The 27,001-nt window shown below is 40.9% G+C and overlaps 1 protein-coding gene across 4 annotated transcripts in view; it reads left to right on the plus strand.

The window, feature by feature from the left end:
* The window catches only part of THSD4 (thrombospondin type 1 domain containing 4), a 255,165-nt gene that overhangs the window by 11,075 nt on the left and 217,089 nt on the right, over positions 1-27,001 (plus strand). For 3 of the 4 annotated variants that reach the window (XR_014616469.1, XM_084214001.1, XM_084214002.1), the window contains exon 1: positions 6,491-6,678. The exons of the other annotated variant lie outside the window; for it this stretch is intronic. The gene's annotated coding sequence lies outside the window, so the exon portion shown is untranslated. Of the gene's footprint in view, positions 1-6,490; positions 6,679-27,001 lie in introns of those variants that run through there. 4 annotated transcript variants of the gene reach the window in all.

A 27,001-nucleotide genomic window follows, 5' to 3' on the forward strand; every position in this document is an offset into this window, starting at 1 on the left:
AAGAATTGTCCGATTTTGTCTCCAAAGCAAGGAAACAATCACTTCCTCCATGTACTTACCTTCACTGACAGGTAGCATCCTGACATTTTTGTACTGGATCAGGGCTTTCCTGTGCATAACTCTGAGACAAATGTGTGCTGATGCTCATTTGGTGACAGTTCTGACTGTCAACTGGTATAGCAGTGTATTAGAGCAATTGCAGTCATGCCACAGAGAGAAAAATAATGGTACTTGCCTAAAGTATATTAGACCTACTTCTAACATACTGCAGAGGAATGACTTTACAGAACTAAATTATACTGTTTTAATTTTGTACTGCTGTAGATGAGAAAAGAAGGAGGCATTGCATGAGGCTAATTGCAGCTGAGATTTCTTGAAGAAAAAAATTCATGGCTAAGTTTACATTGCTCCTATGGAAGGGGAAGGAAAACTGATGAGTCTGAAATTTAAAAAAAAACTTTTAAAACAGTATTTCAGCTCATAATCAGTTGTGTTCTGACATGTGTTAGCAGGAATAGCACTGAGGTGACAAAGAATCTGGAGTAAATCAAACTAACAGCATGAATTCCAGCTATCAATCAAAATCCAGATTTTTTTCATTTCATGACCAAGCCATTGCATCACTATTCAAAGGGCTTATTCTTGTGTCATGTATGCTGCCTTAAGTAAATTAACTCTGGGAACCCACTTGGGAGGAAAAAGAAGAAAAAACCCCACCAACTCAACCAGAATATTGTTAGAAGGTTTATCCAAAGTCAATATTTATGAAGTCGTAGCAGCCCAGGAGGAATCCATGCTGTTTCAGTACCACAAGCAGTGCCATTGCTTCCACAGTGTTTTTTAGAGTTTCACACCTCTGAATCAGCAAATAACTTCACAAAGGCATCTAATGTGCCCGGGACTTGTCCAGCCCATGTGGTTCATATTCACTGCCCAGAAGGGTCAAAGCTCATGCTCAAGAACAATTTCCTCAGTCTCATCCTGTTATTCTCACACTGCTTAGAAGGCTCATTTGCAGAGCTCCAGCGTGGGGACAAATGCACAGGTTTGTGACGAGAGAGGAGGTGCAGAACAAGGAGGGCCAGCATGTGGATTCTTCCCCCCCACCTTGGTGGTGCTGAATGGAGGTGGCTGTCCTGGCTTAGAGCTTCTTACTGGAAGCTTCTGGCCACATCTGCCCCTGGCAGCAGGCAGCATTATGTGTTTGCACTCAAGAACTGGTACTAATGTTTTCCTGTCAGTAAATCCCTGACGTAGGAGCATCTTGAGGGAATTGGGTGTTTGTAGCTATTCTTCAGCATATCCCATTCTTTGTCTCACTGCTGCTTTTCAGCTAGAATACTTAGGTAGGATGTTCTCAGTCTTATCATAGGTCTTTTTAATTGTCCCATTGCAAGCAAAGGAAATAATGATACCTTAGGCAAAGTTTGTTGGTGACTGAGCATCTGCATTTCTAACCTGTGAACAATGCTGAAATCCATGATTATTTCTAAGTTTCAAGAGTTAGGTTACCTCTTTTCCACGGCAGGATTCAGGCTTGCTGCCTAGCACAGTGCCTTGCTTTCTGGCTGCTTGTTTCTGAACACCTTGGGCACCCTTTGCTCTCACTCATCATGGCATATCTAGCTGTTCCCTAAAAGGGTTGTAAGCAATGTTTTGGTCTAAATATCCAGTTGTTTAACAGTTTTCAATAGACCTACAGCTGTGCCTAGCTATTTTGAGAGGAAATTAGGTTTTAAACAAACAGTTCAGATCTCCCAGCTCTTGCACTGGGCAGGTCCATTTGAAGAATGCCTCTCTGATTGCAGACAGACTGTACCCAATATTGTGCCAAGTCACTCTCCATTTGTAAATATTAGAATGTGTTGTAGTTACAGATATAGTAAAAGAAGAAGGTTTAAATTATACAGTTGAGAAGCACCAAAGGAAAATAAATGTAAAACAGCAGATGATGTGTGTGCTGTAGGTCTCCAGTCTTGCTATTAGATAGTAAAGATAAGAAACACAAGATAAAAAGGTCACTCAGTTGAATGACCTGCATGTTTTCCTAAACTTCTATTCTTGCTTCACCTAAATCTGTGTAATCTGCTTCTCTTTCACTCATATTTTCTGCTGTGAATGTGTTCTAAAAGGAAGGCTTAAGCAGAAGACTTGTGTAGGCAGGTTATTTGACTTATATTTCATAATACTAGCTCTAAAGGACTAAAGATGGTGATTAGCAAAAGGCAATGGAAGAAAGTGAAGAGTATGTCCACATAAAGACAACTGCTGAGCAAAGGATGTGGTCTGTGTAGTTGTACATGACCTGGCTGGTGCTTATCTGGAACAGGGAGGAGGCCTTCAGTGTGACCAAAGAGAAATACTTGGTATGGAGGAGGGAGGGGCAAGTCCTGCTTTTGTTTGGCTAGAAAGTCAACTTGTCCTGCTGTGCTGTTGAGTTTTCCATAAGGAGGCAGTGGCATCAGAGACCAGAGCAGCTGCAGGTCCCAGGGAACTGCCCCTCCTGGAACTTGCCCTCACATGCAAGTACAAGTTTAGAACAGGCATGTTCTCCCATTTCTGTAATGTGACTTATTAATTCAAGAACTTCTATGCATCTCTGCTGTTCTCAGGCAAGGATCTGACAGGAACTCTTGATCTAGCACTGGGAAAGGCATGGAGGACGTGAGGACATCAGGACAGAAACCAGGTTTTTCTGAACACAGTTTGAGTGTAAACTACAAAACACTGCTGCTGGTCAGGATACCTAAGCTGCAACTGAGTTAGCTACTATTAATTTCCTTTGGTGACATGTACTCTTTCTACTAAATACTCCTGATTAAAGAGTGATCAAAGGGTGAAGAGAAAACTTGTAAATCTATGATCTTTCTTTTTTTTTTTCTGTTTGTTTTTGGGTTTTGCAATAGTGATATTTTTTCCCAAAAATTTTTAATGCTTGTATAAAAGGCACTTTCCAAGGCTTAACCATGCCACTGACCTATGCTGGACATGTTGCAAATTGGACATTGTCCTCTGTATACTAGGCTGCAGATTTCTAACTCTTTGCAGTGTTGACGCCTGCTCTCACAAATAGAAGGAAATGAAGCAGAAAGATCCCACTGCGACAATTAGTGGCTCACAGAGAAGTATTGAAACAAATAATAAGTGGCTGAAACAATTCAAGGGAGGGAAACACTAGCTTCCTACTCTACCACAATCTAATCTTCTTTCTCAAATTCTCTCTTTCCTTATCCCAATGGGGATTTTCACACACTTTCATTCCCACTGTTAGTGTGAAATGATTCTTTGTGACCAGCAAGCAGCAGTTTAGTCCTACAGCACTCTTCTACCCTCTTATCTGTTGCCAGTCTTATCATTTTATGCTGTACCCTTGTCTGAATTTTTGAAGTAGCACTAATGTCTTGTTCCCAAGCTGCTGTAACACAAAGAATTTTAATGAAACTAATTGAAATAGATTCCTCCTCTTTCACTGAGGCAGCTGGCCAAAGAACTGGCTCATGGGCAGGGAAGTTCTTCAGCTTTGGAAGTACAAATACCCCAGTACCCCTTGGATCTCAAAGGGGAATCTTTGCAACTTGCTGGGTGAGTGGTGCTGGTGGCTATCCCTGCCCCCACTTGAGGAGACAAGGTGTGACTGAATCACCACGTGCTGAAGAGATGATCAAGTGGGTGAGCTCATGTGGTTATGTGTAGATGTGGCACTCTGATTGATGGTTCAGTGGTGGGCTTGGCAGTGGTGGGTTTACAGCTGGGAGTCAATGATCTTAGAGGTATTTTCCAACCTTAATGATTCTGTGATTCCTGTCCTACACTCTGATCTTTCTTGGCTTCATGAGTTCATACCTCCCTCAACAGCATTATTTTCTGCAGCATCTTTTGCTAGCAAATTAAGGCTTTAAACAAGCATTTCCTTTGTGAGTTACTGCAATTACATTTAATCTCCTCGTGAATGCTGCTTTCATTCAAGCATTTATATTTTGCTCTCTATTTAAAAAAATTATGCCATTTCACATTCCCCTTGATGTCCACTTAGTAAAAAGCAGCCAACAGCCGGAGTATATTGGGTGCTTTTCATCAGATAGCCATGTTTGTTAAATGAGACCGTGAAAGACCTCAGATAACATTGCAGTGCACTGAGGGGACTGTAACTCTGCAGTTGTTCAGAACAAACTAAGTGTCAGCTGCTCTGCTGCACAGATAAGGGGTGGGAAGGATTGCTCCTCGCCCCCTCAGCAGCAGGACAACTTCCTCCTGCACTGCTGGGAAAACATGATGCACGCTGTTCTGAGCACTGCAGCAGCAGCAAGGGGAGGAGGAGAGGCAGGGATGACAGACAGGACTCTTCACTAGCTCTTGGGAGGGAGCAATCACTCCAAAACTCAAATAGCAAGCAAGAGAGAAGTTAGGGAAATTAAAGTAAAGGCAGCAAAAGAGACAGGGAGGGAAAGCAGTGACAAGTGTATGTTCCTTGGCTTTTCAAAAGGACTCCTTGAGGTGTCTGCTTTTATGTACCCTTCTGTTGCTGGCTGTGCCCAGCTGAACAACCTTTGGCACCTCCAGAGTGGAGGCTAATGCTGTTCAGCTGCCCTTAATTTTCAAGAACAAGTTTTCTTCCCTGAGGGCTGATAAAACTTGGTAGCTAATTTTCGGACTGGCACAGGTTAAGTAATCTTTCTCCAATATCACGAGTTAGGAACTGTCTCAAGCAGAGCATTCCCATAATGTAAACTAAGTACAGTAATTAATTAATTAATTAATACCTTAGTACCTGGGTCTTTGCTCTTGAAAAGAGCTCCTGTCTCTAGTCCATCTGGCTGCAGTTGTGTCTCTCCCCGAAGCAAACAGCAGTCATGCAACTGGCAGAGTAGGTGAAGTAGAATGTGTACTCTGAGCAGAGATTAGAACTAAAATACTGTAACGTGCCAGAGCTAGTCTTGCTCACATGCTACCTTAGCAATTAGTCACTTATTTATGTATTTCATTAGGTCATAGTCAGAGCAGCACAGCATTTGCTTCCTGAGATTGTCTACCGCTGCCAAACAGGCTTCAGTCTAGGTTCTGAAGCTCAGGTGAAGTTCTTTCTGATAAGAAACCACCTCATAACTCAAGAGGGACTGGCAGAATTCTTTCTAGATTAAATCTGTTGTTTCCAAACCCATTTTCTTCCTACCAATGAAACCTCTTGGAGGTAGCATAGCTACCCTTCTCTTAGTGTTATAACGCAGCTTTTCTTTGCATGTGAGGAATAGTTAGCATACAGCTGTGCACAGCTGTCTTTTTGCAACCAGGATCTGCCATGGTGCTTACAAGGCATCTGAAACTGCTTGGGAGTGCTGTGCTGTGGCAATTGCCTGGTGAAGACACAGGAGAAAGTAGGTTTTCTGCAGCAGATCTTTTGCTTAGAGCCTATATCTATACATGAACTTGGGAATGGAGAAGGTTGTTTTTGTGCAATGAATAGCACAGTCAACACATAATCTTTTACTCTTTTTGTCTGGGTTCAAGTGTAATGAAGCCCAAAATGCTGGCAAGGAAAAAACACCTGTTTTGCTGTGCTTTAAAATAAATACATTCACCTGGCTGGGCCAGTTCCAGCAGAATAATAATTTTGTGGGTTTTTTAAAGCGTAAAACTAAATGTTGCAATGAACTGTTGCCAGTGACTATCTGGTTCTAAGGTTTAGAGCTCATGCTGGACACTTTATTGCTCTTTTCAGTGAAAATGCCCTTAGGGATCTTAGGTCCAGTACAGTTAATATAAAGCAGTAACAGAAACACAATTCCAGGCTTTTTTCTCAGACGCTAACTCAAAAGTTACCAAGACAAGATCCTCCTCCTTAGCGGTGATGTGGTATTCACAGTGCCAGTGTATCACTGTTACTGGCTCGGTTTCAGACCTCAGACGTTTAAGCAAACACTGTCAGAAACACACATTATTCTCTAGTTGTCAGTATGTTTTCTGGAAGCATATCTTTCACTCAGCCAGTGAGTAGGGAGATGACAGTTGTCTCTCGCGTTTTCTTCTAGTGTCCGAGGGGCAGCAGCGTGGGGTGCCTTGGTGCCCTCGACTCGAAAAGCTGGAAGAACTGAATCGGCCGGAGTACAATGCACCCGTTCCCCTGCTCTGGCCGCTCCTGCAGCTCCCCCGGGCTGCGCTGCGCTCCCTGGCAGCCGCTCCCACGGCGCGGGGCTGGACGCGGGTGGGCACCTGCGCTCCGGGTCAGCGGAGGATCCGCGGGGCCGCCCCGCCGCTGGGTCCCTCGCACCCCCTCCATACGCCGCCCTAACCCCCGCAGGTCCGCGCAGTGCGGCGCCGGACGGTGCGGTGCCCGGCGCCGCCGCCTCGCAGGTTCCCCGCCGGCCGTGGCCCGGAGCTCCGGCCCGCCGGGGGAAGGAGGGCGGGAGGGAGGGAGCGGCGCGGGCTGCGCGGCGCGGCCGGCAGGTGGCAGCAGCCGGCGCGCGGCTCCTGCGCGGGCGGCGGGCGGGAGCGAGGGGAGAGGGGAGAGGCTGCGCCTGAGCCCCGGAGCCGCCGGGAACCTGCTCGGGTCCTGCGGGGCTCCGGCATTCCCGGCCGAGGGCGCACCGCCTCCCATGCGCCGGGGGCCGCGCGGCTCTCAGCCCTCTCGCCCCCGAGAGCGCCTCGTCGCGGGGCGCCCGGACGGGACGCCAGCGCGGAGCGGTGAGGCAAGGCCCGGGAGGGTGGGCGCGCCAGGTGGGCGGCGGGCGGCGTGCCGGGGGCGCGGGCAGTGCCCGGGGCGGCGGTGCTCGGAGCCGGCGGAGCCCGAGGCCGCGCTGAGGGGCCGCTCCGATACCGGGCGTGCGCTCGGAGCCGCGGCCCGCGGGCTCTCGCTCTGCCCCGGCTGCGGGAGCGCGTTCGGTTCCGCTCCGCGGGATTCTTGCGCCGCGTGTTTTGGCTGTGTAAGTAGCCATTTCAAAGCTGCTCTCCTCGCACGCTCGGTTTCCAGGAGCTGCATCCAGGGGCAGCGTAAGGAGCTGCTTCGTTTTGCCTCGGTGTCCCACCAGAAGCCGTAGCTGCACGTAGCCTGAGCCGAATCCAGCAGTTTGTACGGGAGAGGGAAAGAAGTGGATAACTCGCCTCACGAAGAATGCGTGTTGCAATTGTTCTTGCTTGGGGCCAGATCTTTTGGTCTAACTAAGCACAGTGTGCAAAGCATGAACCGCGCTTGGCGTTCGGTGTTTCTCTTCACGCTTTCCTGCCTCTGGCTTTGTTACCATCTCTCCTTTAATTCTACCAACACTTGAGCTGTTTGTGCTCAGTTGTCAGGCTAGAGGGTATGTGCTGTAGCAGAGGAGAAGCTTGAAATACCTTTTCTTCTCCAGCTGTGGCTTTACATTTTTGCAACTGTCAGTGTGTCCATACCTGTGTGTTTCATCGCTCCTGACACACTTGACATTAATTCATCCAAATGATTTTCTTCCAGATTCTAGATACATGAACAGTTGAGAGAGGCTGGCAGCAGTGAGTTCCACAGGTTACTATGTTGTGTGGAAAAACGACTTCCTTTTGCTTCTTTTCATTTTTGTGCCTGATTCTGTATGGACCTTATAAAATAAATTGTGCTTGGTTTTTGCTCACTATCTCTGTGCTATTTCACAGCTGTGCTCTTTCATTATCTGTCTACCTCAGCTATTTCTTATTTCAGGTTAAAGAATTCTTAGCTTTTTAGTCACCTTTCTTCTGTATCTCTTGCCAGGGTAATTTCTCTTTTCTGTATTTTTTCTTTTTTTTCATATTTTATTTTAAAATCAAAGGATCAGCAAAACTGAGCTTTATGCAAGATTTCAATACAACAGGGTTATGTAAGGGCATGATGATGTCTGCTAGCGGAGATGACAGATAATTTGGTGCATCTATATTGTGAACAGCCATCAAAAGTAATAGAAGTATTTGTAACTCGATGTGTCTGTCACCTGTTGATAAATCAGTGTGATTAATTTTTTTCATCAGAAACCACTGTCTAAGGCACCAGTGGTTAGTAGCTCAATACAAGGGTACAAGGTTATGGATTAAATAGTTGCCTGATGAGCTCTTAATATTCTGTCAGTCTGCTGTGCATGTTCTTCCTGTCTTGTGTGGCAAGAGAGGAACAGAAAATAGCTCAATTCTGTCTGTTTATTGCTGTTTGTGGAACTGCCAATGCACTCTTAGAAAGCTGATCTACCAAGCTGTAGCTTGCCAACTTGGATTTCTTTCTGGTGTAAACTTAGTAGTAATCTACTGGTTGATGTGGTTTTCATCTATTCAGTATAATCAGGGATTTAAAATGAAATTGGATATTGCTGATCTTCATTAGACACCTGCAACTCTTGATGCTTTCTTTTTCATCATGGAATTCAATTTCCAGAGTGGAAAGAGAATTCTCTCTAGTGGGAGAATGGATTTAAGCAGACTAGGAGGAGAGACTGCCTTTAACAAGAAAAGTGCTGCAAAGTTAGCATTTTTAGCCAAGTTAGAAATATGAGAGCAGCTGGTATGGATTGTCATAGGGAGTCCTTCCAAGTGAGTATAGGTAGGAAATATGGATTATTTATCATTATTGTGCCCTGAACATAACATATCAGCTTTTATCTAGGAGCAGGGCTAACCCCAGGTCTTGCTGACAATGATTTTAATCTGAAAAAGCTCCATTGTAATTGAAGGAGCAATTTGATTCCTGACTAACTCTCAGAAACACTTGGAGGTGTTGTACGGTGCAAATTTCAGTCTTTCTGCATTTCATACAGCATGTTCCTTCAGAGCCCCAGCAGATTTAATTATAGGAAATTAATGATGTTGCTCCCAGGCAGTGATGGGTTTTATGATCTCAGTACAAAATCTTTGGTTATGCTGTAGAACAAACTGAGTAACTGTGTTAGAAATGTGTATTAAATGAATGCTGAAAACAAAACAAGAAAGCAGGATCATCCTGAAGACTCATATTGGTCTGCACAGAATCTGTGTGGCTCTGTGCAGACAGGGACAGCAGAAAAGCTGGGTTTCCACACTGCAGTCTCAGTTCTCTGTGATGTCACAGCAGATGTATGATATTCAGCCTATTCACAGTGGCAGTTGTAGTAAAAACAGAGGTGAAGTGTTGGTCAGAAACTTAGTGGTACTTAGGATTTTCTTTTTTACCTTGAAAATCAGATTTATCATCTACAGTGAAGTGCAGTCACTGCAGACACTTCTGTGGGCATTAAATTCTGTACAAGAGGAGTAAGGTTAGGTGGTTAAGCCCTTTAAAAACCCAAGGAGATCCAAAGTCAACCACGCATAAGCAATTTTAGCTGTGTCCCCTGTAGTGTTGTGTTATCATAACAAGCTTCAGGTTTGGAAGGTTGTTATTTTTTGCAAGTAGGAAAAAAAAAGTAAAAGAAAACTTACTGTGTCAAACCAACTTCTTAAAGAGTTTGGACCTTGATAGTAGCTCTTTTACCACAAAGTTGATAGGGAAAGCATTTTGTAGCTTTGAATTGTGAAATGCTTCCAGTGGTAACAGTGCTGGCTGAAGAACAGATTCTGTGACAAGTCTTGTTCCCTTGAGTAGGCACATATTAGTTAGTTAGTAGTTACTACTGCATATTAGTTCAGTTATTGGTTCTTTTGTTTTCAGTCAGCAGCTCTACCTGCTCTAAATGCAATTTGGACCACGACTTGGGAAATTGTAAAGCTAATTATGTTCTGACTATATGTGATTCAATATGTGACCAATGAACATGGTTGCATTGTTAACAGGATAAGTAACAGTGCTTTGCATTGCAATAACTTTGGTTTTGGTCAGGATAGTTAGTACTTTACACTAGATAATTCTGTTCATGTATAGTAGATTTTTAGGAAGAATGCACTGCTTAGTACTTAATTTAGAAGACTAATTCGAAGGATGTTAAGCAGATATTTAAAAAAATGATAAACAGAATGATCTGATGGATCTGATTTTGCCTCATATGTTACTCTGTATAAAGGAAGCACAGCTGAGACCATGTGCTTTAGTGTTGCCTGATTATTTTTTGTTAATTTTTGTTCTTTGTGTTAGTGACAATAACAGATTCAAATTCTGTAATTTAAGCCAACTCAGTTTTCTCCTCCTGGAATGTTCTGTCCCACCCATTTTTCTCTTGGGGACTTGAGTGTCATGTCACACATCAAATTTGTGTAACCCCTGCAGGGTTATGGCGTTCCCAGAGATGGGTCAGCGTTCGTGATTCTGGTTGCTGTTAAACACTCAGCACTTGTCAGCACCATGTACAGACATCTGTTACATATTTTTTACATGGTGGTACCAAGTGTTAAATGTGGGGCTTCTCTACAGGAGCTGTTCTGGCACTAGAAATGCAGATAGGATCTCAGTCCAGTCCTTGTGAGGGCAAGTAGCCCTGTGGGCTGCTGAGGTGATGGATGTGTGAGTTCCTGGAATGTGGGCTTCTGGTTTCAACACTCCATGGGCTGCTCTGTGCTGCTCATCCAGGCCATTGGCACCTTGCTTTATCTCTGAACTTCTTCCTCTCTCTCTGAACAAGGTATGATAATTACAGGATGTTGGTCAACTGTTAAATTTCTTGAAGATAGTTTGCATGCAAAGATACTAAAAAAAAAGAGTAATTTGAATAAGAATATTTATTGTACATGAATGAACCTAAATGATGTAGTATGTGCTTCATAGGTTTATTACTGTGTTTCTCTAAATCACAGCTTAAGGTCTTGCTTGTTGGCTATTTCACATCAGTCCTGTGCTGCTGCTACTATTTGGCATCCCACTTAAGTATTTATTTTGGTCCTGGTTTTGGAATTTCCCTTCACAGGAAGATTCCAGGCTCCTTATATGGAAAAATGTATTTTTAAAAATTTACTTTTTCCATCAGTTCTGTAGATTTTTTTCTTAGTAAGTGCAAGAGCCACTATCTCTTTTATTTAAGGCTCTGGTCTAAGAGCCAGTAAAGTCAAGGAAAAGGTTATCAGCAACTTCAGTGTCTTTCAGATCAGGCCACTCCCACCTGATGTGCTCTTGTCATTGGAAAGCAGGACCACTGATTTCAGCCATGAGTTTCCAGTGTTTTCTTTGACACTACAAGAGTTAGTAACTTCTTCTTTAACTTGACAAATTATACTTGTTGTATAGTTGGTTCCAGGAACTGGAGCCTTTGGAAGACTCTCTGGGTACCAAAAAATATTTAGCTTACAGGACTTGGTCATCCCTTTGCAGAGGAGCCACTTGCTCATAACTCTGATCCTTTATTCCCCTTCCTATAAGACTGCTATGAACTCATGAGTTATATATAGCCATATGTGATTAAGAGTAGAGAGAAATACAGAAAACTACCATTTTTTGAATGTTATTTTTGTTGATTTAGCTTGCCTTACTTGTGTTTTTTTTTCCTAAACCCAAGCTTCTTAAAATACAAACATTAATAAAGGAATAGTCCCTTTTAGTAAATCCAAGAGATAACTGCTGTGACAACAGAAGTTCCAACTTCTGAACTTTCAACTTCTGAACTTTCTTTATCTTTGGCTGGGTTGTATTGACCTCTTTTGGTATCAGAATGAAGTTTAGCAGAGAGACCTGGTAGTGAGCAGACTCTCCCAGTTTGTCTCTGTTGGTGAATGCGACACCTTGGACATGGCTTGCCCAAGAGGTGGGGCAGGGTCAGTCCTCTGGGACTGCATGGCCTGGTGAGATAAGAGAGCAGGAGGAGAAGGCTTCCCAAAGTGTTTGTTGGGAGCCTGAGGATGCTGTCTGTAACACTGATTGAAGTGCTGTGGTTTCCTGCTTGTTCCCTTCTATGTGACTCATGGTATCTGAGTTGGAATGTGTTTTCTTTGCTCTGGTTTTGGGAAAAGGATGGATAAAGAAGCCCTTTTTAAAAGCCCTTCTTCATGAAACCTGCTTTTTGGTGAAAAACATCTGTTGTGCTTGGCCTTGCTGGATCAGCACTTGGATATGTGAGCATGGATACTACTCCCCCAGGAGAAAAACGTCACTTGGATACTTGAATATTGTGTGACTGAAATCTGTAATCCTGAGTCAGGCGGATTCCCCTGATACTGCCTTTGGATTAGCTGCAGAGAAGTGCATGGAAGGACAAACCTATCTGTAAATGGCAAATTCAGCAAAACTACTGACACTGATCTGAGAGAAAATGTTGACTTGGAAAGTATTCAGATATCCTGGATTTTTTTTTTCCACAATAAAGGTGATTGCTGTAATCCTGACTTGGTAACATCAAACCATTAGTTGGTTGTGCATTATACTTACATTTTTGTTTGGTTATTTTTATCTAAAACACGTAGTTTCTACGAAAGTAAAAAAAAGAAATATTTTTGCTTATCAGATTGGCAAAGAGAAGCAAGAGCCTGTCCAATCCCACCCTGCATAATTACAATAAAATGTCATCCCATGACACAAGCTGCCCAAAAGAGTGATAAATTGTATGGAATGGATGCAATTACTTAATCTGGCAGAAATGAAAGCTGTCTCATTTTCTTGTAGTTCCGTGGAGCTGCATTCAGCAGCTGGGGAAGTGAGTGGGGAATAGTGGGCAAACCTCCTTGCTGATTTTCAGGGGCTCTAAGAGAAATTGAAGCACTTTACTAAACCAGCATAAGAATAAGGATTTAAAAGAATAGAGTGAGTTAACCATTAACTGTTAGTATTGCTCAGTTTTATTGGCCCAGGAAATACTGTTCATGTGTTGAAACACAGGGGTTAAAGCAGGATGTCAGTTTTGATTTTTTTGTAGTGATAAGCAGCCATTAAAAATTTAATTTCTTATACTCCTTTTCTTCTTCATGTGTTGCTTGTACTCATTAGTATTTATTGCACACCAAAATGATTGTCTCTTTTTTTCTTTCTTTCTTCCTGCCCCCCTTCAGTTCAGAGATTTGCTCAGATTAAGGCAATTGGAGTACTTTTGTTTCTTCCCGTAGGAATATTTACAGTGTTGCAGGATCAGATTCAGATTTATTAGTGAGTCACTCACAATGCTGCTGTAATTAGTCAGTTGTCATAAAGCTGTGCCTTCTGCCTGTGTTTGTTGCTGGCCAAATTCATCGCTTCATGGCTGAATGCAGTGATAGTTGAGAGCATGTTCAAAATTTCAATAATAATAACTAAGAATTATTTTAAACAAGAAACAATCTTTATGCAGTTTTGAATCATGAGGGCATGAAAGGGCTGAAATATCTTTGATGCATTCATACTGTTAAAATTGGACATAAACTATCATTTTCTGATACCTTTTGAACCATAGTGCATGTGATTTTTTTGTGTCTACTGCTTTGAAATGGGAGTAGGGCAGAAACTGTTTCCAAATGTATCCTCCTGTCATTTGAAGATTTAGATAGGTGGGGTTTATTTCTGCTTTTTGTTTTGCTGCTTTCCTTAAATTATGTTAGAAGGGCTTTTCAAAACTCGGGGCTTTGCAAAATGCCTGTTTCCTCAGACCATACAGATGTTATGTTAAAACAGGGAGCACAGTGTGAAGCAGTGCCCAGGGTGATTCCATTTGAGTCGCATTCCATTCAGCAAGTCTTCACCTATCTCCAACAGGGAGTACTCAAGTAGAAGATTAGAAGTCACTATATAAGATTGTCTGACTCTAAGCAGTTTGTGCAACAGCAGTAGACTCTGATTTAAAAACCCCAAAAACCCAAAAGACAGCATATGAAATTTGGTCACACTTTTAAAAAAGATCCCTCTATCACCTCTGGCATACAGATTTTATAAAGCAGCAAATGAAGTCCACAATGTTGGAGGAGTTACTTGGTTTCCTTTGCCAGTGTTTTGTAATAGGCTGTTCTTGTTGTCATGCAGATTCAAGAAGTCTTGCATTCATGTTTTCAGTCCCTGTTTTCCAGTTTGCAGACACATGGGAAGCACTAAGTGACGTCAGGTGAGGGTCAGTGTGCTGTAATAAGCTGCCCTCAAGCACAAATAAGCTCAGGCTCTACTGCCAAGAGATGACCTTTGATTTCTTTTTACCTGGTGCAATAAGGGCCCTTTTCGCTCTGCTTAGGCCAAGTCCCAGCCACTTAAATAGATTTTCTTGAGCAGGAATGGTTATGAAAGTCCTGAAACTTGGTATAAGTGTGGCAGAGATTTCTGGATTGTAGATGACTTTGATACACTGAATTAGATTGAGCTATTATTGTGGTCAGAAGAGAGAAGTGACTTCATTGTGACTTGCACAGCTGCCAGTTCTGAAACTACCACTATGAAGCGCAGTTTCTAAGCTGCATCTGATTAACAGAGATAGTAAGCAAAGTTAAAATTTTTTTATAAACAGACAGAAAAGAACACCTTAATCTGAAATGTCAGTGGCTGTCGATACAGGCAAAAGGCTGGACATGCTGTCAGTGAGTGGACCTGTATCATGGGGGTCACACTTCCCCCTCTTGATGTCCTCCTAATCTGGCTGTGCTTTTAAACTGTGAGCTACAGGGTCTCACTAAACGAAGTATAACAATTCTGCTCACACTGCTGTGTTGCAATTATGTTGGGGCTACCTTATTCTGAATATAAAGTAGTGTATGGCTAATGGGGAGGCAGGAGAGTCACCTCTTTACTATGCAGTGCCTAACTGGACTGATGGTTTCCACCAGTCTGTTAAAAAGGGGTTTTCTTTAACTGACCTTTCTCTGCAAGCCCATACAGGAATCATAGGGAAGTATGGTATTTCTTATTGTTTCTTCTCTTCAACCCTTCTGGTTGACAAAAAGAGAAAAAACCCTTTTGCAGATATAGGAGTGGGTACTTGTGTGCATTAGCTCTGGTGAATGACTTTTCAAGCAGCAAAGTTGATTCAGTTCTTTCAAAGTCAGACTACAATCATGTCTTACTCCTGCTCTCTAAGCAAACCTCTATTGGAAGCAGTATTGAGTTTACTTATAGGCTGAGGAAAACTCAAGCCTAGAACCTGACCTGGAAAGGACAACTGGAAGTCAAAAAGGCATCTTCCTGACTTGAAAATCTTCCTAATAGGGAGATTTTAATCTGCAGCTGGTGAAAGGTTTCAACTTCGCTGCTCAACTTCCCTGTGAATGATAGCCCAAGATTCCTTGAATGTATGAATATCTTTGTGGTTTTGTGTCAAGGACTGGTATCTCCTGTAAGAGTGTAACAGTTCATGCAGTTTACACTAAATGGACTGAAATAATAACTGTCATCCAGACCACCAGAGCACATGAGGCATAGCAGCAAGACAAGATTTGTAGGATGTCTAAAATCCCTTTCAAGCTGACAGGATAAGAATAAACAGCTCCCTCTCCCAACACTTAAAGGATCTTGCAGTTCAGCTTTAAAATGCAGGAGGCTGAAGGGTTCACCACATGGAGGTTATGATTGATACAAGCATTAGGATATTTCTGGAACCTAAACCAAATAAGGACTTCAGGAAAATTATATTCAGAGGCATCAGTCTCTGGGGTAGAATTGAAAATGTAAATTGTTTCTGGATTTCTGAACATGGGGATTTTACATTTCTTCTGCTGTCACTAATCATGCTGAATCTTAATTTCTCTTTCTTGAAAGGACACAATGATAGTGTTGTGTGTCATCTTTGCCAATTAAAGCTTAGTAACTTAGTTTTTCCCCTTTTTTCTCCATTAACATCTTCCCATAGAAAAGAGATGCACCTCTGCAAATGTACCCCTTTAAGTGGTAAAGGCTTGGCAGCACAACTGGCATCTGATGCTACTATCTTGGTTGTCAGACCAGTTTTGGAAATGAACTATTTGTAAGATTCTATATATATCAAGCTCAGCAGATAAACATATTGAATGTCTGTGTTGTTGTGCTGGAGACCTCATCTAAATTTTATTGTGGATGAAAGCTAAATAGACCTCTGTGAAACAGTTCTTTCACTGTGTTCTCTGAGTCATCCCTGTATTTACTTGCATTCAGAATTTAATATTTGCAAAAGATGTAGAAGAAAGCTTACTGCCTTCTTCCAGCTGGCTGGCTGAGATCCATTGATCTCTATTGTTTCATGTTGGGTTGAAGTTCCCTAGTATTCTATTTTGAAATTATGAAAAAAATACTTAATTTCACAGTGCTCTTGCAAGAGATCTCATTAGACCTATTATTCATCATTATGTAGAAACATTAAAGAAAACAATAGATCTTCAAATTCCATTGTTGCATTTCTGTACCAGTATGTGGAAGCCTCACATCAGAGAGAAATTTAATCAGAAATAAATTAGAATCTTGTCATTCTTATAGTATTGTTTAATAGCAACATAATTTAGGCAATCTTGCAGAACTCATTCATTTAAAGATGTTTCAGGAGCCTAGACTCTGAAATGCACAATGAAGATGTGTAAGCTACATGGTGAGCTGTTTTTCTGTCCATGATCTAGCAGTTTTCTATACTTCATCTTAAAAAATAAAACATCTAAGTCTTACTTACTTACTCCTTGATGTGAACAGTTGATTTTTTTGTGCTTGATTGAGCAAAGGCATATTCAGCAGTTACCAGGATGGCATAATAATCTCAGCACTCTTTATTTTGGACATGTGTCACTTATTTTTCAGTGCTCCCTAAAATATATTCCCACAGGGGTACCTGAGAAGTTCTACATCCTTGTGTCTGGCCTCTGGTCAGCTGAAGCCTTGTGTTGCTCTCATGTACTAAACTATTTAACAAATGTTTGGTGCCCAAATTATCCCAAATGCTGGAGGACAAGGTGTTGTTTGAATGTTTAGGATGATGCACCTCTGCCCCTCCATGCCCCAGAACAGTACAGCACAGCCAAGCTCTTGCTCAGCTTTTTCATGACAACTGAATTGAACACAGCTGTCACCTGAGCAGTACTGCCCACTGATTGAAGCCCAAGTCATGTAGGAATTGCATGGTAGAAAAGAGAAATCTCTTCTTTTTGCCAAAATAAAGCAGTTTGCTGACTGCAGAAGAGGACTTTCATCATGTTTAGAGTCTGTTACAAAAGCCTTGGTCACTTTTTCTTGGACATTTGTTAGTACAAAATGTCTGTAGTGGGTACCCATTGGTGTTTTTCCTTCCAGTTTTGGCAGTATTGAAATGCATGTTAAAACACTTGTCCTTGAAAACTTGTGTAGGAAAGGATTTGGTGAGTTATTTTGGGATGTGTGCCCACATTAATCTCCATTAGAGAAAGAACAGGAGTTCTTTTCAGCCCTGCACTGAAACACTGGGGATAGCCCTTGGACTACCAAGACTATCCCAAAATAGGGGTAGTCAAACTGCAGGGGAGAGAGGGGTGGTGGCCTGGTATATCCATTTATAAATACATTTTATTTCTAAGTTTATGGACTAATAAACAGACATGGAATTGCCTTGCTTTTACCTGTACTAACAAATAGCTTTGGGTTGGGTTTCTTTGGGGTTTTTCCCCCTAATTGTTATTCTGTGTCAAAGACCCATTCAGTCATGAGGGAATGCCAGCCTTCCTTTAGAATGCCTAACCCAAGGCAGAGAGCTACATAACAGGCAGAGAAATCTCTGAAGTTCCATAGAAATGGTTTTTATCCCATTTATAGTTTAGTATATCAAGAATAATGCTGCAGAAGCCCTTGGAGTCACTGTAGCTGAAGTTTGAAATTGAATCCCAAGGATATTCCTGCTAATATCAATAAGATGCCTGTCTTGTATTTATAGGCACATGTTCCAGTTAGTAACTGTTCCTCTGTTAAATAGAGTTTAACTTTAGAAAATTAAACATCTCTGATGATAGTGGACATGAATAGCTACCCAGAAGAGAAATACTGAGTCATTCTTGACAAGTCTGTTTTCTCTGGTAACTGGGAGATGCAAAGTGATCTCTTCCAAGGACTAAAAAGGCTCAGCTTAGCCATTAGAGGTTGGCTAACAAGTTTAAAAGTGGTTTGGTTTGACTTTGCAGTGTCCCTGTACTGAAACACTTCTATCCTTGTCTGCTGTGGATAATGTAGGAATATTCTCAGAAAGCATTGTTATTTGGAGGTATTACTTGTGCAGAGATGGTTCCCACTGATACAAATATTTCATTTCTGAATAAGCAAGCAAAGATTACAAGTCCTCATTCTATCTGACACTGGTCAACACCTCAGAAATCATGCCAGTAGAACAGAAGGAATTTTGTAAAAGTTAATATTTTGAGATTGTATGTGTTGAGGTAATAACTTGATGGGGAGAATTTTTTAAATAAAAAAAAAAAAAAAAGGACTGTGATGTATTTAAGCATCCTGTTATTGGGAATCAGCTCTGATTTATGGAAAGGGTAGTTTACATCAGTTTTTCTATTTGTGTTGGAGCAATGCAGAGAGTTAATTGTGGTAGGCTAATGGCACATGCATCTATTTACCAGTAAATGAATTATTTCTTTCAGAGGGTACATTAGCAACAGGAACACATGTTCTTCACCTATAAATGATGTTGAATATTGCCTAATACTTTTAAAATTATTCTCCAAGGCACAGCTTCCTATATTTTGTCCTTTCTTTTACTACATGGAAGATATTGATGCTTAGGCATGTATTCACAATGTTTCTTGAACACCATTCCCATGGGAAGCAGTTAAAAAAAAATTTTAAAAGGACTTGTACTGGCCAGACAGACATTCTTATTAAACAGATGGGTGAAAATCACGTTTCCTTTTTTCAGAAGGAAAGTATCTTCCAACTTCACAATAATTATGTAATATACATGATTTTTACATAATGAGAGGGGTGTCTCCCGGCTGCATTACTCAGAAATAGCTGATTATACTCCTGAAATATGTTGTGTTTTACTTTCCTTGTGCATGTGCCTTCAATTAGCTTTGCTGAAATATTTGTTTTCTTTGACCTTTTTAAATAGGGTGTGTTACAACTCTCTGAGTGGAGCTGGTGGGTCCCTGGTTTTCATGCAAAAGACAGTAGGTCCTCAGAACCACCAGTTAAATGCTCTTGGGAGCCTGTGTTTTACAGGCAGACTAGGAAAAGCTTCTAACTGTTAACCTTTCTTTGATTCTGAAAATGGCCTTCATTAAAGAAGGTTAAAGATTAAATTTTCTTATGCTCTTCTGAAAAGAGTGTAAGAAAAGTTAATTTTCTTTGGCCTATTTACAGGTAAAGAAATTACTATGCCTAACAGAGTCTCTAAGAAATTTCCATTATTCCTAGTTGTTCTGAAATACCATTATATGCCTTGCAATATCAGTATCGTTAAGACTATTAGTAAATAAATAGATTTGCAGACTGACATTTCATTTATAATCCTTTTCTCAGTTATTTCCATCCATTCCTGGATGGAATGCCCATCCAGGGCATTCAAACTACCAGTCACAGCAGACAGCTTTACCTGATCTTCCACAAAATGGAGTGGGTCTCAAAGCAGTACCTGAACCAAACCTAAAGCACCACTCTACCTACTTACACTTGGTAGAAAAGTAATTAGAAGAGGAACTTGTTGAAAACAGATTGTTGTTACTGCTTATTTTGTAGGCAAGACTCTCAGTGTTCAATCACAGCAGTGTTCACACAGATTTGTTCCTCTTGCTTGTCACAACAATGAGGGATTCACCTATTTTGCATCAATACTTATAGAGATTTCAGGTATTTCTACATGACTTTTTAGGCTGTTCAGTGTTTTTTCTACATTCTTGGTTTAGAAGATTCAGATTGTGGCAAAAAAGTTCTTTACAAGGAAAGGAAAATTTATTCAAATGCATGTAATGTGTTTTGTTAGAAGAGGTAATGATTTCTAATATGTAGAGCTGTGATGCTTTCATGGTTTTCAAGTGCTGAAACTGCTAGAACCTTTCAGTTCTCTGGGGTGGTCAAGTGTGGAACAGGGAGTTAGTTCTTCATGGTTGTGTGTGCAATGAGTGTTAGTGGATCCGTGGGCAAAGGGAATATTCAGCCACGTTTGCACAGCACAGGTGGAATATCCCAGTTGAACATTGAGAAAAGTCTTTCATATAGGAACAGAACTGCTCAGTCTCTGCACACTTGTCTTATAGAAGGTTTCTCCAGTTTGTTCTGCACTAGTTAACAGAACAGCTCTGACAAGAGTTGGAATTCCTTAAACCAGTGAATGATGACAGGCTGGTATCAAGGTTCCTACAGTACCTCTTTAGACAGAGAAGGGAAGGAAAAAACCAACCACCATGTGGTTGCTAAGCACAGTTTTGAAACTAATTCAGGGATTTGGTCAAAATTGCACAGTCTACCACTCTGAAATCTTGAAATGAACTTAAGACAGGTTTGCAATTGTTTCCACACAGTTGCATCCCAAAAATCTCTTTGGCAATTTGGAGAGTGATATGATCTCAGCTTGTGAATCATTTTATGCTTTGCATAATTGTCCTTTGCCTGGAAGCTGCACATGAGAACTTTATATTCAGTAAGCTTTTGTGAGAATTATCTAATACTTTCAAAAGGTAAAAAAGGGGATAAAATCAGACTAATAAAGGAATTTTGATGCAGTCTGAATCTTGAGAAAGTATCATTTCTCTGGGTTATTTCAAAGACATAAAAAAGAACAACTAGTTCAGTTTTTCTGACACTTGATTTTGTGTCTTCTGGATGCTTTTTAAAATTTGGTAAGTCTGAACTCCACATAAACTACTTTTTCAGAGTTTGGTGATTGTAAATAATGCCAGAGTTACTAATCAATTTAACACTGCTATTCCAGTGTGTTTTCTTTGCAATTGAACTGGTGTCAATTAGCTAACTATATGTCATATTTTATACCACAACAATATACTTTAATTGATTATCAGGCCTATGGTCTTAAATCCATATTTAAGCCAATTATTGAGTTTAAGAAGATTTTAGTAAATTTCAGACCAGGGTCATTATTGCAATCCTTCCAGTTTTATGATATTTTTATTACTAGTGCACATTCAGCAAATATATAATCAGTGTTGTGAATAAAAATTAAGAATAATTAAAAGAAATCCTACTACTCAAATTTGACTGCAACTCATGACCTATAAGCATGCACTTTCCTGCTTCTCCCCTTTTCTTACAAGATTAATGTCACAACCCTTGTTTACTCTTAAATTATATATTCTTCAAGAAAGATGGAAGCAAATTGAATGGTGGCACCCTCCAGAATAACAATGTTTTTAGAAGGCAAAATTTGCATTTTGTGAATGGATATTTTGGGGAATCATGTGTATGGCTACTGTTGGATTCTGCCACCTTTGCTTCCTAGATTTTCAGAGAACAATTAAATAGTATAGGGTCGGATGCCAAATAATCAGGTTACACAGTTCTTCCACTGAAATCCAGCCAAATGAGCTGAATTTGTTCTCTGAGAAGCGAAACATTTGCTGAATTAATGCTCTAGAAACAAGACCAATATTCCTGGGTAACCCAGGGTGGCTCTGGCCTCTCTGATACTGTTCTGTTGCAGGTTTGGGTGTCCCATGCACCAGCCCGGTTTTTGGGTACCTGATGCATCAGCCCGGTTGTTTGGGTGTCCGGTGCATCAGCCCGGTTGTTTGGGTGTCCCGTGCATCAGCCCGGTTGTTTGGGTGCCCGGTGCATCAGCCCGGTTGTTTGGGTGCCCGGTGCATCAGCCCGGTTGTTTGGGTGCCCCGTGTATCAGCCCGGTTGTTTGGGTGCCCGGTGCATCAGCCCGGTTGTTTGGGTGCCCGGTGCATCAGCCCGGATTTTGGGTGCCCCGTGCATCAGCCCGGTTGTTTGGGTGCCCCGTGCCCCGGCCCGGCTCCCGGGGGTGCGGCTCTCCCGCTGCCCGGGCGGGCGGTGCCGCGGGCGGGGCGCGCCCCGAGCCGGGGGCGACTCAGCGAGCCCCGAGCCAGGGCTCCATCCAGCACAACTGCTCCGGGTATGATGTTGTTGGTGGAGCACGCTTACTGGACTCCCTCCGTGTGAGATTTCAGGCAAAGCAATTGTGAAAAATGCGTATTTTATGATTGGCTTTTCGCAAATATTAAAATGAATATTATTTGTGTTGTGTTAGAAAGTAATGCTGTATTAATTCTCTTAAGTAGTGGGTTAAATATAGTTTTAGGTTGTAACAAAATGTTAAAATAGAAACTATGCTATGTAAGATACTTTTTTCTCTAAAGAAAGGACTCACAGGGAGATAGCAGCCACAGGACACCAAAATCTTTCAGAGAAAGAGAATTTATTGCCCCATTATCAGGGAAGTTCTTCCCGCCTCGCTCGGGCAGGATGACGCCATTAGGATTAAGAAGAAGAAGTTGACTCTGACCAGGCAGAATCCTGTCTTTGAATGGAATTTATGCATCATGTATGAGGTGTATGAATATGCAACAGGTTATTGTTTTTAAGGGTTAATCCTCTGTTAACATGGGTCCTTTTTCAAGCTTATGCTGCCCAGTAAAAGGTACCCAGATGTCTGTAACTCTATGTTTTTATTGTCTCGTATTGTCCTAATTCAAATTTTACAAATTATTATTACTCTAATTGTATTACTATTTTTATAACCATTTTACTACTATTAAACTTTTAAAATTTTAAAAACAAGTGATTGGCATTTTTCACAGAATGAAAACTGGATCTTGATCAAGCTTACATTGGAGACAGGCACTGAGCTTTCTTGGACTGCAGGAGTTCTGGGCACACCCAGAAGGAGAACCTGAAAGTTCTCAGAGCATTTCAAATGAAAGGTACCTGCAGGGTTAGGTGGAGCAACTTGCCGTTTTTGTTTAAATAAAATGTTTTCTCCGTGTAAGTATCAGAACTTTTCATCAGATCTAATGCTAGATTTCTCTTTTATGCAGCTTTCAGAGACAAGTGTATGTTTTAATGTAGTTAATGAATATTTGAAGAGATTAAAACTCTGGTGGTAGGTGTCAACAGCTGCAGTTCAAGCTGTTGGATGTATGCACAAATTATGTAGCTAGATAAACCTGGCAAACTGTGAGTGCTTTATCAAAGTCTTGTGAATGTAGTGAATTTTGGATGCAATCCAAAGGACTTGCACTGAACATGATTTAATAGATTTGAACAACTAAACCAACAGATACACTATACAAATGTGTGAGGCAACAGATTCAAAGGCAGTCTTAAAGGGTGTGATATTCTAGATCTTCTTTATTTATGATTATCCCCCCCACTACCCCCCAAAAACCAAACAAGCCAAAAAACTCTAAAAAACCAAAAACGAACAAACAACAAAATGAGAACTTTTCCTATCAGTGAAAACATGATTTTGGAACAATGCTCAACTTTCATACTTGCTTCAAGTTGCCACTGTCAGTAGCTGGCAAACACATATGACCAAACAAATATATATATATTGAAGGAAATTGAAGTTGGCTTCATATATATGCAAGTCACCAAGGTAGAAGAGGCTAAAAGCTCAGAGCACTTCTGAACTTGGTTGAGTTACTGCCTGTTTCTATAAGATGAATCTCACATTCCTGTTGTGAGTTAAAATAGAGGGGCTTGGATTGTTTAAGCAGGTCCTGTACACATGCACATGTTCAGGAATTTCTGTTAATACACAGATGCAGATATATGTGTGTTGACAGGACCAGGAATTACAGACTGATGCTAAAATGACATAGGAATTCATGGAAGGGAAATACCATCCACTCACAATACACAAAGGGCACAGTCACATGAAAAGCCACATGTGAGTAGTCCCATGATAATTACGAGGTTAGGATAACATTGGCTTTCTGCAAAATTTCAAACCTCTTAGCAGGAAGATGTTTCTTGAAGTTAATTAGCAAAGGGTAACTTATCTTTGACTTCTCAGAAGAACTTTCTTCCTCTTTTCTTAACTTTCTGTATCTATGGTGTCTGTTGAGATAATACTGTGTATTGTGTCATTTAACTCCTTGAGAAATCTTTTTTGTCCTTATCAGTAAATTTTTGTGATTGCTTATGAGCCTATTAGATTAGGTTTTTTACTGTCATTTTCCATCCCCACCCCTTTTTGAAATTTCCATTACAAATCAATATTTTTATTTTCTGATGTTGTGAGAAAGGGTCTGGGTAAATCTCAGTAAATATCAGGTTAAGGGATGGTTATGATGGGCTCATTGCTTGGTGGGGTAACTGCTGGGACAGCAGCAGCAGCAGGTGGAAGGTGTTACAACCATTCACCTGCAGTGTGAAAGGGGAGGAGACTTTAAGCAGGGTCCTTTAATCATTTCTATGACCCAATGCACATTTCACTATATGCAATGAAACACTTCTCCCTATCATCGTCACCCCGTGCTTCTGGAGAGGTTTGTATTCTATTCCATCCTGCGAGGTGCTTGGTTGGTTTAGTTGATTGATTTTCTGGGAGAGGTGTGTTTTTGTTGGTTTTTTTTTCCTCCACCCAGTTTCACAGATCAATCTTGTTCTCATCCAGCTTGGAAGGGAAATAGGGAACACTGATGAGAAGTCAAATATTTTAATGCAGTGGAGAAAGTCTTGCTGACTCTGTGAAGTAGAAGAGTGTGGGTTGTTCCAGTTAAGAAATTAATATATATTCTGCTATAAGCAGGGTTACTAGAGGGTTTTTTTGCTAGAAAGGTCTATAGTGCTTTTCAGCCCCTTCTGGGAAGGCAATTTGACTTTTACAATGCAAGACTTATTGAACACAAGTACACTTCATCAGGCTTTTGAAAGTTTCCCTGCCAAATTCATGTTATTCAATCCCAGTGTTAACTGTGTAGCCATTTCAGGTATTCATTTTGCCCTGGATCTTCTGGAGGGAAAATGATTGTCACGTTTGCACATTTTCATATCAAAGACACCACTGCCAAAATGACATGCCTTTCAGTAGGCTGTAAGCACCTAGGCTCTTAAACAATCTGGAAAGCAAGCTCTTAAAGTCACTTAAATATTTAGCAGTTTTTGCACTATGTGCTACAAATGATATTTCAAAAGAAATGCATCTAAGAGTTGTGGTAAGAGGTGTTTTGCAAAAGGCATTGAAATGTAGCTGAAAGCAGAGTTAGTAATGCAGCCTGCCATTGACAATGAAGATACAAATGAACTGAAAAAAATTGAAAACATATGCATGGACTTTAGGCACAGTTTTTAAGAACAGTCTCCAGAAACACTCTGGTCCTTCTCTTGTTTCTTTGCAAAACTAGATCTATCATATTATTTTTCCTGTTTTTCAAACGAGGTGCAGTTTATAGAAGGGATTAGTGGAGTGTACATTGCTTTTTCAGTGTTTTTGTATCCTGGAGCAGTGTTTTTTTGAGACTGTGTCACTCCATGCAAGGTTTTTGGATGAAAAGATTATTGTGGAGTGAAAAATCTGAAAGAGAGTACATCTGGAAAGCAAAAAAGATGATAGGAACTTGAAACCATGTTGGTTACAATCCATGCTATAGACAGATTCTCCATCTTCAATAAGTGATATAAAGAACTTTAGCACCTCAGTATGCCTGGTAATTAAGAGTCAGGTTGTAGGCAGAGAGACATTTATTTCCTTCTCAGTTCAGAATTAGTAAATCCTGTGTTAGGGGATCTGTCTAAACGCCTGTGGTGGTGCTGGGTGTGTGGACTTGCCTAATGTTTAAAGGAATGCAGCTTTTACTGAATGTGCTAAAATCTCAAATGGTGTGAACTGTTGCAGGAGATCCAGACTAAAAATCTGTTCTCAGAAGTGCTTCCCATCTTATAAAAGCCAATTTTACAGTGTTAAGTAGTGAAAACGGTGAAGAAGTTTGAGAAAACCTCTGAGATCTACTGACAACTGTGAAACTGCAGGAGAGAGGATGAAGCACAGCCTTAGCGCTTTCTTCTTCAGGACTGACTCAAACCTGTTACATACAGAACTTTTGTTGTGATACTTTCCCAAATACTCAACTTTTAATGCCTTCCATTAAAAAAACTAAACAATCAAATCATTAATCAATCGTGGAATTCTCTTTTGAAGATGTTACTAGTGTTTTGGGATTTCCTAAACCAAATTTGTTGTTTGATTTTTAGGAGAGGGTAGGGAACATTTAACCTGTCCAGTTAGCTGCAAACAATCTGCATTTTCCTGGCAGCAGGATCTGCACTTTGTCTAACTGCACATTTCTTATGTTCTTGTCAGTCCTGTCCCATTCTAGGCAGTTTTCAATTATCTGGCTGTCTGACAGAAATTGAGAGGTCTTTATCTGTGAACAGCAATGTTCTCTTGTTTCTCTTCACTCCACTGCATTTCAGCATGTAACCACTTGTAAAGGGAAAGATACAGACAGTGGTTGACCAAGTTTTGAAATGTATGATTTATGTTCTAATAGTGTTTTATTTCCTCTTTCCCTCCCTCCTTGCCACTCTCCCACCAGCCCTTCTGATTTATGCTGTATTTCCTTACTGCAAGGATCTCTTTCCAGCCTGAAAATTCTGGTACATTTTAGATGCCCAATATATGATTTCAAATTTACTAAAATAAGAACTTCCCATTGTCTGAACATTTGAGATTATTTACAAACAAATGAAAGTGTGTTTGGGTAATCCTCCCAAGGGCTGGGAGGGTTTCTGTGTGCTCACAGTAGTCGGGATGCACTGATAGTACTTAGGAATAAGGATCAGTTAAATTTCTATTCAGAATGCTGTTTAACTCAGATTTCCTCCTTGACTGTGGGCAAGGCATTTCACTTCATTGTGAGTAGGTTTTCCATCTCTAGAAGAGGAAACAAAGCTGCTCTTCAGGTTTTTTCTGCAAACTGTATAAGCACTCACAGTCTCATCCTTGTATTGCTCACAAAATACAGAGTGTATTAATAATATTACTGTACATTAGAAGCTGGTAACCCAGTTTCATTTCTATAAATTGTATTAACACAAGACTTTAAATGAGGTAGTTTGCTTTATTGTTATACAAGTGACATACCAAGAATTCAAATTTAAAAGGCAAGTAAGTCTAACATCAGATTTACCTTCTTGGGAATCAAACCAAGATTTTGCATCCCACAGTATTTCTGCAGAGCACTTTGGCAATACTGAAATCCTGCTGCAAAAGATGATGTGTGTGCAGTTTATTTCTGTAACATACACTGGCTATTCAGTTTGAATTGCTGTAGAGTCCCAAGAATTGATGTAGAGATGACTAATGTAGGTGTGTATGCAGTT

Source organism: Fringilla coelebs (assembly GCF_963513975.1).
Source record: "Fringilla coelebs genome assembly, chromosome: 12".
Taxonomy (NCBI): Eukaryota; Metazoa; Chordata; class Aves; order Passeriformes; family Fringillidae; genus Fringilla; species Fringilla coelebs.